Here is a 17,548-nt window from a genome sequence, read left to right on the forward strand (position 1 = left end):
TCCAATTAAAGCCACCCTTTGCCATTACACTTTTGGACCATTTTTGGCCACTTGTTACCATGTCTACTACCACTCGCTTATCAAAAATTTTTAAATAGCTGCCCGGACCAGCCCACTTCGGGTCGATGCCCGGTATGCCAGATGGCCAGTCCACCCCTGTCTACAGGTATTGTTGGAGGAGGAGACGTAGCCCGAATCAGAAACCAAAGAGAGAACGGATCTTTTCTGCTGTGTCAACCTTTCTGTATGGAATGAATGAGAATAATGGAAACATTTGTGATGAGCTATTTTTTTCTACTATTCGTTCATCTTTTCTGATGAATATTTCTCGATCACTAAAAAATCCTAGTACAACAGTGACACTAAGGGTGCTTTCACACATATATTTATTTTTATTTATTTTATTTATTCAGTTTATTTCCGACATGGTTACATTCACTTTTTTTTTTTACATTTTTTTTTTTTTTTTTTGTACATGCCGAAAAAGGAGACGAGAGAAGCAGTTTGCTTATCTGGGTCCCGTCCCCTGTTTTACCATCGCAAATTTACATGGGTTTACATGTCTCTCTGGTCAAACATTCTTGAGTTGTTCTGAACAGTCCTTTTTTGTGTATTCTCATCTGTAGTCAGTGTTGTCTTGTTTTTATTCCTCCTCCTCTCTATCGTTGTTCGTGTTGGCCTTGTTCCCTGTTGTTAGCATTCCTCCAGTTCAAGAATAGTTCCTCTTTCGAAGGTGTTTGGAAGGTTTTTCCCTTTTCATCCATAATGTCACCACTCGGGAATGTCTCTTTTGGACACACAAGTTTGCAGCTTGTTTTGTCTCTACATCAAGGTTAATCCAGCTGTTGTTAGTTCTATTGGCAGTGTTGTATTTTCCACTGTTAGATTTAACTTGTATAAACACATTATTATATCTTAGTTCATAAGCAAGGTAGTAATTTCATTGTATTATATCTTAGTTCATAAGCAAGGTAGTAATTTCATTGTACAGGAAAACGTGTTTCTAACTCCACATATGACAATAAACACTTTGAATTTAAATTTAATGTAATCCTTAATCACCCCACCACCTAGCAATTGTAATGAATAAATGACAGACCTTTTTTACTCTTGGTTTCCACATTTAATTCAGTCTCCGTAAAATAATCACAGTCTGAGTTTTGTTTCCAGTGTTTATATAGATCTGGGTCCATATCCATGATTACCATCAGTAATGTTGTTGTTTAGGTGGATCCTTCGTATTTTCCCAAGTCTTTCATCGTTTTGATGAGGATTGGTTTTCCGTTCTCTTCTCCCAGTGGTGTGATATAAATCCTGCAGTTTCTTGTCCACGTCCTCACAATTTTTCCTCCTTTTTTTATTTGGCGTGCCTTCCATGCAATGCTTGCATTTTGTTTCGTCAGGTTTTCATTGATGTACACCTTCGTTCCCTTCAGTTTATTTCCTTGCTTCAGTAGTTCTCCTTTGAATTTCATATTCGTGAAGGTTATTTTTACAGCTCTGTTATCATTTTTCTTTGGCAGGAGACAAAGATTTGATAATGTAGTGTAACTGTTTTCATTTTAAGAACAGATAAGGAATCAGACTAAACAAAGTTCAAGCTTCCCTACTATGTAATTTCTTCAGATTAATCACACATAGGAAACAAGACTATTTGATTGAGCGTGATGCAAACCCTGGGATTAGGATAGCATGGAAATATGAAATAATGAAACCAGCATCTGCACAATAAAAAAGGCTGAAAAAAGGAGAAGAGCTGCAGATAAAAGCTGAAAGGAGGAACGCGAATCATGATCGACCCCACGTTGTTGTGATGATTCGTCTTTCAGTATGACAATGTTCGTCACATAACGTCTGCAGTGAGTGGGATAGCTATCATCTAGACCTGATGGCCCTTCACTTCTAATTACAGATGATGCTGAAGCTTAAGAGAATAGGCTGCTCATTGATAGCAAATACTAAATATTCATGTCTGAGAGCGCGATCAGAGGCTATGAGATACAGTTCCGACTCAACTTTATAAGTTGTTTATGCAGAGAAATGGTGGATTTGGGTTCATGAATAGGACAATTGCAGATCAAGCAACTTGGATTTTCTTTGCAAAGTTTATGAATAGTGATGTTACCTGGAAGGCAGCACAGTGATGTAGTATTTAGCAATTCAGCCTAACACCCAGAAAGTAATGAGTTAGCATGCCTGTGTTTGGCTTTTGTTTGTTTGCATCTAACTCGTATGGTTTTTCTTTAGGATAGATCAATGGTTCTCACACTTTTTTGGCTCAAGTCCCCCCTTTGTCTGACTACAACATTTTGCTTAGAAAACTATTTAAAAACCACTATAGAGCATAATGATGGAACGAACTGGATAACACATTTTAAGTAAGTGGATAGAAAGAGTATTTAGAGCAGTGGTTCACCACCTTTTTAGGATCGTGACCCCATTTTGATATCAAGAATTTCTGGTGACCCCAAAGACATATTTTTTCTAGAATGTGTTTTTGAGCTCAGACAAATTTTTTTAAACTGCATTTTAGTTGAACTTGATTTATATTTCACAAAGAGAACGTAAGGAAACACCGCTGTTTAAGATTTTATTTTTTGTAGAAGAATAATAATTGAAAAAATTCAAAAATCAATTCAGAAATTTCAGGCGACCCTCTTTAAACTCCAGATGACCCCACATGGGTTCCCGATCACAAGGTTGAAAAAAACTGATTTAGTGGCTCCTGAATAGATTTATTTCTATAGTTTTTATCATTTCTGGTCATCTCATGCCTGGTGTGGGACCAAGATTGACACTTTATTTGTTCATTTTCCACTCTCTCTCTCCCTCAAGTACTCTGTGTAGTGCCATTGTGTACCCCTAGGGGTACACGTACCCCAATTTGAGAAACACTGGGATAGAGGTTAGGTTAACAGGGGTCTCTAGACTACCATACAGAGTTAATGGGTGTGTCTGTTATGAGCTGCATGTGATATTCTCCCTTCGGCCAACAGGAGACATTGAAAATGACAGAGAAAACTTTGAAATGGAAAGAGAAGATACTGCAGGGACTGATATCTGTCACTTATTGCTTCAATATTGTCATTTTTTATTGTCATTGTTTTTTTTTATTTTGTCAAATGCTTCCAATTCTCATGGCGTAGGACAGACATAGGCAACTGGCGGCCCGGGGGCCACATTCGGTCCTTGGTTTAATTTTATGCAGCCCCCAAAGTAAATGTACAAAATGAGAGAAAAATATACAAAACAAGAGCAAGAATACATTAAAAACACAAATAATTACAATACTACAGGAAAATACAGTAAAAGACAAGAGAAAAACACAGAAAATACCCCCAAAACACACAAAACTATGACAAAAATGAAGAAAACGACAACAGTAATACACAAAATTATTCAGAAAAATATACAAAATACACCAAAAGAAAGGTAAAACAAGAAAACTGACAGCGCAAACCCACAGTACTAACAAACAAGCAAAACAACAACAGAAATACACAAAATAAGACTCCAAAAACATATATTTCACAGGAAAAATACACAAAAAGACTACAAAAAATGCCTCACAACGAGCTAGACAACAACAAACACACCGAATGAGAGAAAAAACTGAAAATTACTATAAAAAACTTTTTTTTCTTTCCCGTATTCATTATTCTAAATGCTGACATGAATGTTGATCATGTGACCCTCTGATCAAACAAACACATTTCTGTGGCCGCGCTGTGATAAAAGTTGCCTAAATATAGCGTAGGGGTTGAGAATCACTCCTGCACTAAAGGGTGTGCTGTAGAATAAACATTACCTGCATGTTGTTGTCAGATCACATCTTTTTCTTGATTTGTTCACTAGGACAGAAGATCTAAAAGCAACTGCTAACATGCAATTTATGGGAGTAAAATCTAACAACTAAGGCTATTCAGACAGTGCAGAGTGGGCGCCTGTAAAAACCTGCAACACAATACCTGTGATCTGAAATATGTGTGCTTAAAAAGAGTGCGAACATGCACAACAGGAAAAAAAACACAGTGTAGAACTCAGTCTGCCTCCTGTGTATTTCCTCCGTTGCAGTGCCTTGCATGGTTTTCTCACACAGGAAGAAATTACCTTCAGTTTTATCTGCAGCATCAAGAGGATTCTTGGAGGGACTTTCAATCAATACCCCAATAATGTGGAAGATAAATGAAAAGGAGAGTCCTTGTAATGATAGGAGTAAGGTTATCTTCATCAAAGACTTCCAAGGAGAGAGATTCGCAAAGATCGAATGGCTTTCATTTGCCATTAGAGATACCTTACCTTTAGTTAGACAAACACAATAAACAGCATATGCACTGTAAAGATAAACTGTTATTAAACAACTGGTATGATATAGTGAGTGTATTTTTAAGTGTGAAAGAGGCTGTTAATGAACAAAGGTGAAACGCTTTCTCAGCAGCTGAAAATAAAACAGTACTTGTAAATATTTCATCATTTGTGTGACAGTACGGCATGTGGATCATTAATTTCCCAGCAGCTCAGATGGGTCATCAGTGCCTGTAGGGGGCCCCGGGGGGCCCAGCTATTTATAGCCTCTGCCCGGGAGGGAGACGATGAGGAGGAAGTGAGGGTGTTTTGACTGAAAGGTGTGTGTAATGTGGGGGGCTGTGTGCAGGTGACGTGTAATCTGCACTTGTATCCTTAAAGGTGCAGTCCGTGTCTTTTATAAAAGCGACTTCTTGTCATATTTGCTAAAGCTGTCACTATGTAAGGACAGCCTTACATGAAACTAGTAGTTTGTGTGAAAAAAACAGGCTCATTGAGTCCCGCCTGCTGCTCCTGCAGCCTTTGGCAGATTGCCAGAATGCACCGCGACCGAGCAAAAAGAACCAATCAGGTCCAGGATTGTGTTTAATGGACTTTGTGATAGCTGTTACTCACAGCCCCTGCCCCTTTCTACCATGGTCAAAACACAGCAATGCTCATAGCAAGGTAGTGCCTGAAGCGCCGTCTTTTTTTACAGTGTATGGTCTGGAGGAGTAGAAGATGGAATTGGTGACTTTCTTGCTTGAAAGGTAATTACTGCTGCTAGATTTACATTATGTTTGATTTGTAATTGTTACACTAGAACTCTGTAGTGCATGTGTTGTTTGTTCGTGTGCGTGCTCCGTGTGGGCTGCGCTCCGTGTGGGCTGCTGTGAGTGACACTGTGTTGTTAAGTTAGTGCTGCTGATAGATTGGTGTGTGCACAACTGTGATGTTGCTGTTGAGCTAACGTTAGCTTGTTAGCTTCTCTGAGGGAGGGACTTTGGAGGCAGGGCAAGAGAGCGACAGAGAGGGAGGGGGAGGGAGGGATCTGAAAGTTGCAGACTGCACCTTTAATGTTTAAATTGTGTGCAATGAACTTGTACTTGAACTCACATTAGATTATTACTTAAATGTACACCACATTCAGAATTACAGACCGATGTTTAATCTAACTTGATTTTATAATTGTAAATCATTTAAAGAAGTCCATTCTTCTCTTACATATATTTTATATTTTTTTTTCTGCTTTGGGTGATGGTGTGTATTTCAGGTTTTAGCTGAATGCTGTTGCCAGAGTCACAAAAAACAAAGGAGGCAGTTCTGGCCCTTATAAGGCAAGGCAAGGCAAATGTTTTTTGTATAGCCCCTTTCATACACAAGGCAATTCAATGTGCTTTACATAATTTAAAAGTGCAACAGAAAACATTAAAATACATAGACTCAATGCTGTGAGACAGTGTTTAAAAATCAATAAAAACAATGGAACATATTAAACAAGGTTTAAAATCAACAATAAAAATGAATAAAGAGTAACTAAATCCTAAAACCAAAACTTTTTTCTGCTGAATACAAATGTATTTGAGTCTGAAGTAGTGCTGTTGATTGATCCTGGTCCAACTCTCAACAACGCATTCGCGGACATGAATGCTATGAATGCGGTCATACGAGCTTGTGAACATTACTGTCTCCTGGTGTTGATCCATTTATCATTTCTCACCGTTTCAAGATGCCACAGCTAAAGAACACGTTACCCAGACAGCAGCCGACACCCTCCACACGTACAGTTACTCCTGCACAGTACTCTGGTCTATCTCAATGGGCTGTACCATTTACATGCAAATAGATGACCTGATACAGGAGTGTGGATCTATATGAACTGTCCAAGATGGGATGATGGGAGGAATTTGGGTGTGTGTGGAGCAAAATATATACCCATTCGCAAACATTTGCGCACTTGTAGCGCCGCGTACTATAGTAGGATGAACCGCAAAGTGGGTGTGTGCTGTTTGTGACCAAGTGTCGCAGGCTCTACTAACTGACCTGCATCTATAGATCTGAGAGACCTGGGGGTATTCCAGTCTATCCCTGAACTCTGAGATGGGAAACTCTGAGTATCCGATTCCAGAGGAGTTGCGCGTGTCACCATGAACTGACCAGGAAAGATTCTGTCACCACATATCAATTGGAAACAGGCATTTCAGTGTGAGGGTTACTTTCCTCACAGCTCTACACAGCTGTGATATAAGCGCACGTCTGCGGTGTGTGAGGTTGGTGATGTATGGCCTGAGAATGTAATCAGGATAAATCATACAGTTCGATGAACGGTATAATTGCTTGCTTGCGTTCAGTTAAAACTCATCAGAATACACGGTAATCTCTGTTAAAGAGAACATGAGTATGGCAGCCCCCCTACCTGCCCGTTCTGATTGGCTGAGTTGTCTGAAGGGCACCCCCATCAGCCAATAGGGTGCGGCCTTTGTATGGATTTTTCTTGGAAAATTGCTAAATTGTTGGAATGCGAATAATACAGCGGTGCGTTAAATAGCCCAGAGAATACGGTAATGTAGCACAACTCTCAGTATTTGAGCTGCAGGGAAACAAGATGACTGAATGCAATGTGTTTTGAGGGTGAGCCTGAGCCAGCTCTTTACACTGGTTTGACTGATCGTAACCATCCCCAGGTGGATATCAGTTTGTTTTTGATGCTTTGATCTATGTGTGTTTGCCCATTAGGTTTATTATTTATTCTTTTTCCCTTTGGCTGCTTAATATTGATATTTTCCATCTGTGACAACATAATGCACGCTCTGCTACTGCCAGTTGAATATTTAGCAAATTTTACTTTCAACAATTTTATTTGCACCAGTTGTTGATATTTAGATGCCAATGTTTATTCATCGATTCATTCTTCTGTCCTCTGTACCTGGTTATTGTGATGGAGATAGGGAGACTTTCCCTTTTTTCCGCTATTTGAAATGCACTTTAGTCATTCAATCAATGACACAACCCGTAAATATGCAAGCACAGGAACCAACTTCATCTTTGTAGTAATGGGAATGTCATAAGGGATGCGCCATACAAAAGGTGCATTGGTATATACAGTGACTATTCATCAAACATTCAACATGCAGTGCATGCTAATCGTCCATCTGATTTACATGTTAATATGAAACCTTGTGAATGATCCCTATCTGAATATGAATGTATTGAATCTGTGAGCAGATCCTTTTATGCTCTGGAAATGTTAACCATTGCGATCTGTCCTTTTTACAGGAAAGTACATTTGCATCAATAATAACACACAACACATATTCAGACTCACTATTGTTTCCTAAAGCAGTTTACCAATGTTGTCTTACCTGTAATAAGAGTTCTGTAGCTTTCAGCCCATGTGAAAAGAACTACTTCTCTCTGTCATGATCCACTATAGTGTATAGAACTAATCCATCCATCCCTTTTCTGACCCGCTGGGGTTTGCTGGTGCCTATCTTCAGCTCTCAATGGGCGTTAGGCGGGGATACACCCAGGACAATGCTGTAAATAACTTTGTTTTTATTTTTGGGCGCAATTACTAAGACCACCAAATAAATCCTCTTTTTTCTGGCCTTCGTCACTCACCCCCATATCTTTCTCGTTCTGAAATTCCTTTTCCTTGTCTGTCACAAACAATCATAGAATCCCATTGGTCAGCAGCTTGTTTTGATGCAAAAACCAATCATGAGTTCCTTTGCATTGGCCATTTATGGTAGAATGTGGGTTTGTCAAGGGCGGGATATGAAGTGAAATGTACTGCACTCACATCAAGCTGGGCTGTGATTTATAAAGGGAAAAGTGCGTGCAGGTGAGCTACGTCTTTGGAGTTTTTTTGGCATAGCACATTTTCAGATTTTCCACGTACGTTGACTTTTAGTATAGATTCTACTCAATGTTTTATAAAAGAGGCCCCAGGGCTTAAACTCAGGACCTTCTCGCTGTGAGGCGGACGTGCTAACCACTAATCCACCATGCACCATGTTAACTAAACTATTTAAACGCTGATGGAATTATACCTTCCTGTACTATTTGAGGAGTGCCAGAACTCAGAGTGAGTGTTGTTGGGCTGTGCTGATTATTTTGGATTAGTTTGCTTGAAATATGAGTATTTTTGTAGAGTGGACCATCTCTCTCTTCAACTTCTCCCACACATAACATCCCTGCTGTTTGTAAGAGGTGTCCAATTAGGCTAGCTGTGCTACCCCAATCTAGGAGAAGGAAATATTTGGTTTCAAATCTCCAGTGCCTTGTGTACATACCTATTCATGGGGAAGAGTTTGAGAGATAACCTCTGCACCCCCATCCCCTTGAACACCTCTCAGGAGGTACACTGAAACATTTGTCAGACATTTGTCAAACATTGCACAAATACTTTTTTTCCTCAACCATCAATAATAATTTGTGCCACAACTCTTTAAAATACACCAAAAGGTGAATTTCAAATTCTAAAACGAGCCAAACATCAGAAATGAATGAATAAAAAGGCATAAATTCAAGGTTAATGTTAGACGAGACACAGGAAACAGTTTAGACAACAAATAAATAATGTATGACACAAGCTAAGGGGTACTCGCGATAAGAAATAAAGGCTAATGGGTACATTAGGCAATAAAGTTTGGGAAACACTGCACTAAGGCATGTCTTCTGACTGGAAGCTAAGCTTAAGGTAACCCTGATAGAAACCCTCAGCGCTGAAAACAGAGGTTGGGCCACATAGTGCAATCTAATGGACCATAACACTGCCATAATAACACTTGGAGTCCTTATCTGGAAGTCTGTACCTGTTCACAGACACCATCAACCACCTCTAACACAACTTTGTGATAAAGCTGCACAAAGAACGTATCATAAGAGATTCTTCTTCTTCTTCTTCTTCTTTTTTTAGTTTAAAATTGATACAATATGTATTGATAGAAAACAATTGATTCCAGTCGGATGGGAAGCTCTCCACTCCTCCCTGTTTAATTTTTAGGCTAGAAGAGATAATGTAACAGATCAGACAATTATTAGTTTTACAACAAGGTGTTTTCAAAATTGTTATGTGGACAAAGTGTGAGATATTACTTGTCTCTCCTTTTGTTGACATTCATTGCCCTGCATTTTCTCTTTATACATGTATTTTTTATTGATCACTAACTTTGTGCAGAGTGGTGCAAAAAAAAAAGTCATTTTTTTTGTTTTTGCAGAAGTGCCTTCTAAAGTAGACTTGAGCAAGCCCACCCTCAGGTAGGTGTGGCAAGGGGAAGCTTCAGTTAAGATGAGGCATACAACAGGTTTAAATTTGGTAGAGTGGGTAATGTCCTTCATATTACACACAACCCGTCCACTCACTAAAGTCTAAAACAACCAACTCTGTTGTTGAGAAAATGTTGGTCGACGCTGAGGAAGAACAACTCTGTCCTGTGACCTCATTAGTCCTGCTTCTACACAGATGAAGACAAGGTCACTCTGAAGGTCATATCAGCGCTGCGGCCCAACTTTATTGATTTTCAGTTGTGCACAGAAAGGTTAAAATCTACGCAAAATCTATCACAGACTGCTGAAGCTGTAGATTATATTATATCAGCTAATTGTGAAGCTGCTGCGGCAGATGGATTTTTGATCATATCCACAAAAAAGGGAGGAGAGAATAATAAACTCAGAACTCATGCACCACTTTGAGATTGATAGGACAAATCACAAAACACTATTTCAGATTTATTTCAGTTTTTTTTCATCTTTGGACCGTCAAAATTGTTGTTTAATTCAACATCTAGGGGCGCTGAATGCGTAGTTGTCGATCACCATGGTTTGTTTCCACCTGCAGCCAATTAAAATACAAATGCTATAGTGAAAAGATAAGAATGGCCCAGATATGCACGCACACATACAGTCCAGACAATCTCACTGATTGGGAATCGATGACTTGCAGGGTAAAAAAACGGTCTTTCTTCATACTACAGACGCGGTAAGGCTGACAATGAGACTACGTGTCCCTTGTTAAAGGTGGAATTTAATGAAGCCTGCTGCTGTTTGCTCCTGTTATACATTTAATAAACATTGATTCTTAAAGATGACATAGCCTCTATGCCCTGCGTATACTTTAATGATTCTTGCTTTCATCAGCACTTCAGAGATGTTTGAAAATTACCTTCTAAAAGCTGCTGCTTCACAGCTTTTAGAAGAGTTGTTGCAACAGTCATTTATTATCCCATGGGGACAAAGTCTCTGCAGGGTCCCCAGTCTCTGACAACACTATTTAAGATTCAGTTGGACAAATGCATATGCAGATTGAACATCAGGATGGCAACTCATTGAAAATGGGAGTTATGGTCCTAGAACAACAGAAGTGAGATAGGAATTTTACAAACTTTGGATGTCAGCACATTTGTCTTGCCCACAACATTCCTGCGTGGAGTGCATAAAGAAGCTACATTTGGCATTTGCATTGATAAACGATTAGTTTTGTGTAAATCCATCAATGTGATCTGTTTTTACTGTATTATCCCAAAATAATATTTACTGTGAACAAAATAGGTAGCAACACACCTCATGACACCCCACTGTTGACCAAAATGCTGACAGACACATTAATGTCTGAGTGGGTAAAAAACCGAACACAGTTTTTTTTAATATATTCACAGACACTACCTTAATGGGTGTACTGAAGCAAATGAAGCACTTTGTTTAATGCTTGAGTTATTTTGTTGTAATGACTGAGTGCTGCTGTAACCACATCAGTGTAAACCCCACCTGGTCTTGGGTTTAACATGTTGCTGTTAACATCATATTTCAACTTATTTTTAATTAACATGTTAAACCATGGAGCCACTCAGTGATACAGCTAAAGGGGAGACAATGTGACAAACAAGGTGTTATGTTCAGTCCTGAATTTGTTAAAAAAAAAAAAAAAAAGTGTACTTGGCAAATTATGTCATGAAGCGCCGGTCTTTTAGCATTTGCCATCTGTAATACCTTTAAAGGTACATTTAACAGCTCTTTTAACACTTTTTAATGACCTTTTGCTGAACCTCGATTCTGGTAAATATGCCTTTTTTATTCTTTTGGACCTGACAGCAGCCTTTGACACGATGGATCACACAAACTTTCTATCACGCCTTGAACATTGTGTAGGCATCAAAGGAAGGCCCTGCAGTAGCCTGGTTAAATTGTACCTTACTGTATGTTGCTCTGTCCAGATGGGTCAGTTTTCCTACTCAGTTATTCCTCTTGCATGTGGGGTTCCCTAAAGGTCAGTTGGAGGGGACCCCACTCCCTGAGGTCAATTTTTAGAAAGCATGGACTTTCACTCCTTTGTAAATGATGTGCAGGTGTAATTGCCATTAAAAGCAAAGACCAAAGACTCTCTTCAGGTTGTGGTCAACTGCATGATGGATATTAGGACATGGATATATTTAAACTAGGGATGTAACGATTAATCGTAAGGCCGTTAAAAATCGATTCATAGGGGTCACGATTCATATCGATATTTTAAAACTTGAATCGCAGTACTTTTTTTAAACAGCAGAGGGCGCTATATCCTTCTCTTGCTTGAACTACGTCACTCACACGTGATGTGAGCGTCTGCGCCAGTAGAGCACAATGATTGGTTGTAGGCTAGCCTATCATTTACAGTCTGTGGAGCAAGCCTTAACATGGCTGCTGCGGAGGAAAAGTTTGAAATTCAGGATGCACCACCGTGTTTTAAGTCGGAGGTGTGGAAGCATTTTGGCTTCCCCAAGACGGAAAATGAAAGAGGTGAGGAAGTAACGGACAAGACAAAAACTGTGTGCAAATATTGCAGGAAGACAGGGAACTACACAAATAGCACAACCAACATGATGCAGCATTTAAACAGACACCACAGCGAGAAACTCCAGTCACCTCCCCTTGTTAAAAAAACATTAAAAGGACAAACCACACTGATGGGCCGGTTTGCGGCCCCGCTCTCCCAAACGAGTGCAAGAGCCAAAGAAATTACGAGGTGCATTGGTGTTTTCATGGCGAAAGACATGAGGCCGTTTTCTGTGGTTGAAAATGATGGATTTCGGCTTTTGATAAACATGCTTGAGCCCAAATACCATATCCCATCACGCCCGCACTTCAGTCAGTGTGTAATGCCTGCGCTTTACAATGAAACTAAAGTAAAGGTGGCTCAGACACTCAGAGATGCCGCTAGCATAGCGATAACAACAGATGGTTGGACATCGAGGGCTACACAGAGTTATATCACCATCACAGCCCACGTAATCACCAGCGAGTGGGAAATGGCTAACGTTGTGCTTCAAACACGGCCCCTTTTTGAAACACACGGGGGTGAACGTTGCTGAAGTGTTGAAGTCGGCGATTACAGAATGGCAGCTAGAAAGGCCTAATCACACAATTGCTGTCGTTACGGATAATGCAAGAAATATGGATGTTGCCGTTAGAGAGGCTGGGCTAGCACCTCATGTTAAGTGTTTTGCCCACACGTTAAACTTAGCCACTCAAGCGGGTTTGAATGTGCCCCGTGTCAGCCGTTTGCTGGGCAGAGTGAGACGGATTGCAGGCTTCTTCCACCGAAGCCCCACAGCCACTGCTGTGTTAATGTCTAAACAGAAGCTGCTGCAGCTTGAACAGCACAAGCTTATCATCGATGTCACCACGCGATGGAATAGCAGTCTGGATATGATGGAACGCTATCTCGAACAGCAAGCAGCTGTGACGGCAGCTCTCCTTAGCCCAGATGTCCGACGAAGTCCACGTGAAATTGACACCATGGATGGTTCTGACATCAGTGATGCTGAGGACATAGCAAGGCTTCTTAAACCTCTGAAATAAGCCACGACCGTGTTGTGTGACGAAAAAAACCCAACTGTGTCTCTCATTGTGCCATTAAAGCATATGATCGAGCATAGCATGGCATCCAACGCGGAAGACTCCCTCACTGTAGGCAACATGAAGAGAGCTATCCTCAACAACCTCTCGGACAGATACAGTGGGGAATGCAAATACCTGTTGGAGTGCACCGCATTAGACCCCAGATTTTGAAGTCTGCCCCACCTAGAAGAAAACCAACGACTGGATGTGTTTCACAGCCTGAAGGAAAAAGCTTTGCAGCTGCACAACCAGGTATTTAATATTTATTTTACTCTCTTTCTCTGAATCTGTACATTGATTTTTAATGACTTGGTTTATTTGACTTGTTATTGCCTGTATTAAATTTATTATGTTTTATGTTATTATTTTTGTTATTGCCTGTATGAAATGTATTATGTTATTTATTTATTATGTTTGTTATTGCCTGTATGAAATGTATTATGTTATTTATTTATTATGTTTGTTATTGCCTGTATTACATTTATTATGTTTTGTTATTTATTGATTTTTATTATGTTTTGTTTGTTTTTGCCTGTATTATTATGCTATCTAACTGTTGCTCCTTTTCTATTACTGCTATTTAGTCCTATTTCAATGTGGAGGAAACGGATGGGGATGCAGCAGAACAGTCTGTTGACCACACAGACGCAGCAGGAGATGAGCTGGCACAACCTCCTCCCAAGAAGACGGCCTTGGAAGACCTCCTGGGAGGGACTTTCCCCAAAGCAGCACGTTCCAGCAATGGAATCAATGCAGAAATGGATAAATATAAAAATGAAACGCCCATTCCCCTCACAAGTTGTCCACTCAAGTGGTGGAAAGAAAAAGGTCCGCTGTACCCACTTCTTTCCCCTCTCGCAAAAGCACGTCTCTCCATACCCGCCACCTCTGTCCCTAGTGAGAGGGTCTTTTCAACAGCAGGGGACATTGTGAATAACCAGAGGTATCAGCTTCTCCCTGAACATGTAGACATGCTGATTTTTCTTAAAAAGAACATGTGAAATCCCAGTTAAGAGGAACACAGAGAGGAAAGGGAGGAACGAGAGAGAATGAAAGCCATAGTTTGTTTATTTATATAATTTCTTTATTATGGGATTTGTTTTAAAGTGAAATTGTTAAGGCACAAAATACATTTTCAGTTGGACTTAAAAAAAAAAAAAGAGTTTTTATGCAGTTTTGCATAGTTTACTGTAGAGCCAGAATTTAAATAAATAGGCTTCTTTTTCATGTGTATTATTCCTTTATTTATTTCATTCAGGATTTATTTTTAGTTAAATTGCATTGTTTTGAATAGTTTATTAAGGGATTCATTTGACAATGAAAGATAAAGGAAAATATAACAGTATTTTCTAGTTTTTTTTTTTTTTTTTGAAAAAAATACAAATAAAGGAATATTTTTCAGTCATTTGTCTACAGTCTCATTTTTTAAAATAAATCGTGAGAGAATCGTATCGGGAACCCAGTATCGTGAATCGAATCGTATCGGGAGTTGAGTGAATCGTTACATCCCTAATTTAAACTTTTTCAAACTAAATGAAAGCAAAACAGAGGTGGTCCATATTGGTCACCCTGAACAGGTTCAGGCCCTTTTCAGCGTAAGGGCTCATTAGCGCTTCACATTGGCTCCCATGCCAGGAACCTTGGTGTTATTAAACTAGATAAACAGGTCTGCACGGGAATAAAGTCCAGTTTTTCCAGCTAAAGTTTTTGGCTAAAATCAAACCTTATCTGACCAAGAAGGATCTTGGAAAGTTATCCATGCTTTTATCACATCGTGCTTGGACTTGCAACTCTCTGTATGTTGGCATTTGCCAGTCCAAGCACCTAGAGGCAGGGTTGTGTACATTGCTTGAGGTGTGGTCAAAAGGTGTGTTCTCGGAAGAGAGAGGTAGGGTACCTTTGAGCTCATTCAGCTAGATCAAACTTGGTCTTCAGTTGAGGCCGTGGTTCAGTAAGATGAATGTGGAGAGTGGGAAAGGCGGTGTCCCACACTCAAAAGCTGTGTTTCCATTACCCGTGGAAATGCACAAAATCTAAATAGTACAATAAAAACTGGCAATGGAAACACCAGAATTTTTAAAAAAAACCTCTCAAATAGTGCTAAAAAGTTTTTACGCTTTCATAACGTACCTGGTCACATGACCACTTCTCTTTGAGAAAACATGGCACAGTACATGTAAACAGAAGAGGAGACCGGTACTTTTCTTAGCATTAAACTTTAACATTATTCTGGCCACATTACACGTACAGAGTTATAAGGAGGTTTGGAGCGTTCATCTTCCTGCAGTGAAGTCTCTCAGGATGAGATTTCACAGGAGTTACAAGGCTCCAGCCCAAAACAACCTTCAATGGAAACATGTTCAAAGTGCAATTATACTTTGTCGACATTCAGAAATATCACTTTTATTTCGCAAAAATCTGTCATGGAAACCCAGCTACTTAAAGCTCTTTCAGCCCTCTCACAAAGACAAGTACAGCAGGAGGCTGTGCACCCCATGTCATCGTGTGCGTCCTGTTCCACCATGTGTGCAATGGCTGTGGGCACCGTGTGCTTGAATTGGGCACACTTGGGGGTGGATTCATTAAAGGTTTAGGGGTATTAAAACATGTGCAAACGTCACTCCACGTGCTAATAAGGGGTACAAATCTCAGGGAATCAGGACTGCGCGTGTTCAGGGCGCGTTACAATACGCCCACAATCCAATTAGCGCGTTTCCCTCTGATGAATACGTATAGTAGGCAGCTCTCACAAGGGGCGCAAAAAATGAGAGGAGTAAATACAAATAAATGAATGCAGTAGGTGCAATGCAATACATCAAATCTGGAAATGTTTGCGGTGACTGTTTCTGCGCTGAAAATAGTAAGACTCACAGGTAGGTGCAAACTCACACACAGAGATCATGTCTGCACTAAATGTTGATGCAAAACACAGCAGAGATAAAAAACAAAAAAAAACAGGCTCCAGTTAACCTTTCTAGTATAACAAAACAATTTCAATAAAACAATATCAACTGCCACTGAATAAGAAAATGCAGAGTAAATTGTGCGTGGGGGAGAGAAAAAGCTGAACGCATAAGGCAGCCCGTGTGGAGTCCAGTGTGGCTGTAGTGCAGAGAGTCGCTCACCTCTCCACGTTGAATGAGCAAAATGTTCATTTAAATAGGGCGGTCTCAACAACGTCTACACACACACCTATTTGCGCCGCAATGTTAGTGAACTCCCCATAGCAGTTGAGGAAACAGCGCCACCAAAGGATTTAGGTATGCGTCTTGTTTACTACTCTTTATTTCAGAACTTAGTGAATGTGACACACATTTTACTGCATATGCAGCGTCTAAATTTCTTCTTATTCCTACGAGTAAATGTTACATAATAGTCTTTCAGTTAAGCTGTATTTGTCATTTGGGTTGGGGATTGCTTTAAAAAGCCTTTTAAATACAACTGAAACCATTTATATTTTACACCCCAAGTTGCGACAGTGTCTCTGAAGCAGACTGTCTGTTAATAATTAATGATTTTAACACACCATTCTCAAACGGGAACCTAAGCTGAGAGGCCTAACCATTTTACACATAATTGATCCAACACCAGCCGTTGAGACAGACCTGCTTCCTGTATGAACCACACGGTATTCTATTCGTCGCTGCCGGAGAATGCAGCAAAAGGACGCGGCAGCAAGGGAAATAAATGCAAGACGTCATAATGCTTCATCACTCCGCTTCTACCAGTTATCATCTTTCTTTCTGCCAGGACATGCAGAAACATTCATTACATGCTTGAGGAGTTCTCACTTGCGGCTTGTATTGATCCGACTTCTCTGGTTCTGCAGAACGTATTGATCACATTGACAGTTTTTCCTCCCTACGTCTGTAATGAGACTCGCTCTTTGCCAAGGTTCTTGCAGTCTTGGGTTTGTACAATGTTAAAGGTCAAATCCAGTGTGGATGGAGTTACTGTTCATCTACCATGCTGAAGCCTTTACCGGTTTTGACTTCTGGTATTTGCTTTCGAGATTCCCTTTCTTTCTCTCTCTCTAACTCTACCTGATACATGGCAGGGCCATATAGAGCTAGATACATGTATACTCTATTATTATGCTGCAGTAGCTTGGTCTGTTAAACTGGAAAATATATCTCTCTACAACTGGTTCCATTGATTACACTACACTGACTGTCTAACCATGATCCAAACCTTTAAGTGGATTCTCCACCATGAGCCTTTTTCAATGTATAGGTCCTGTTCTCTTCACTCTCCATCTTAATCCATCAACATTTTCAGTGTCTTGCAGTATAGATTAATTACGTTTTCAAACAGATAACATTCACTGTAAATGTAACAGCTGTATCATGTTTTTTTCTCTACAGCAGGGATGGCCAATCCTGGTCCTCAA

The sequence above is a fragment of the Gouania willdenowi genome, chromosome 6, assembly GCF_900634775.1.
Source record: "Gouania willdenowi chromosome 6, fGouWil2.1, whole genome shotgun sequence".
NCBI classification, from domain to species: domain Eukaryota; kingdom Metazoa; phylum Chordata; class Actinopteri; order Blenniiformes; family Gobiesocidae; genus Gouania; species Gouania willdenowi.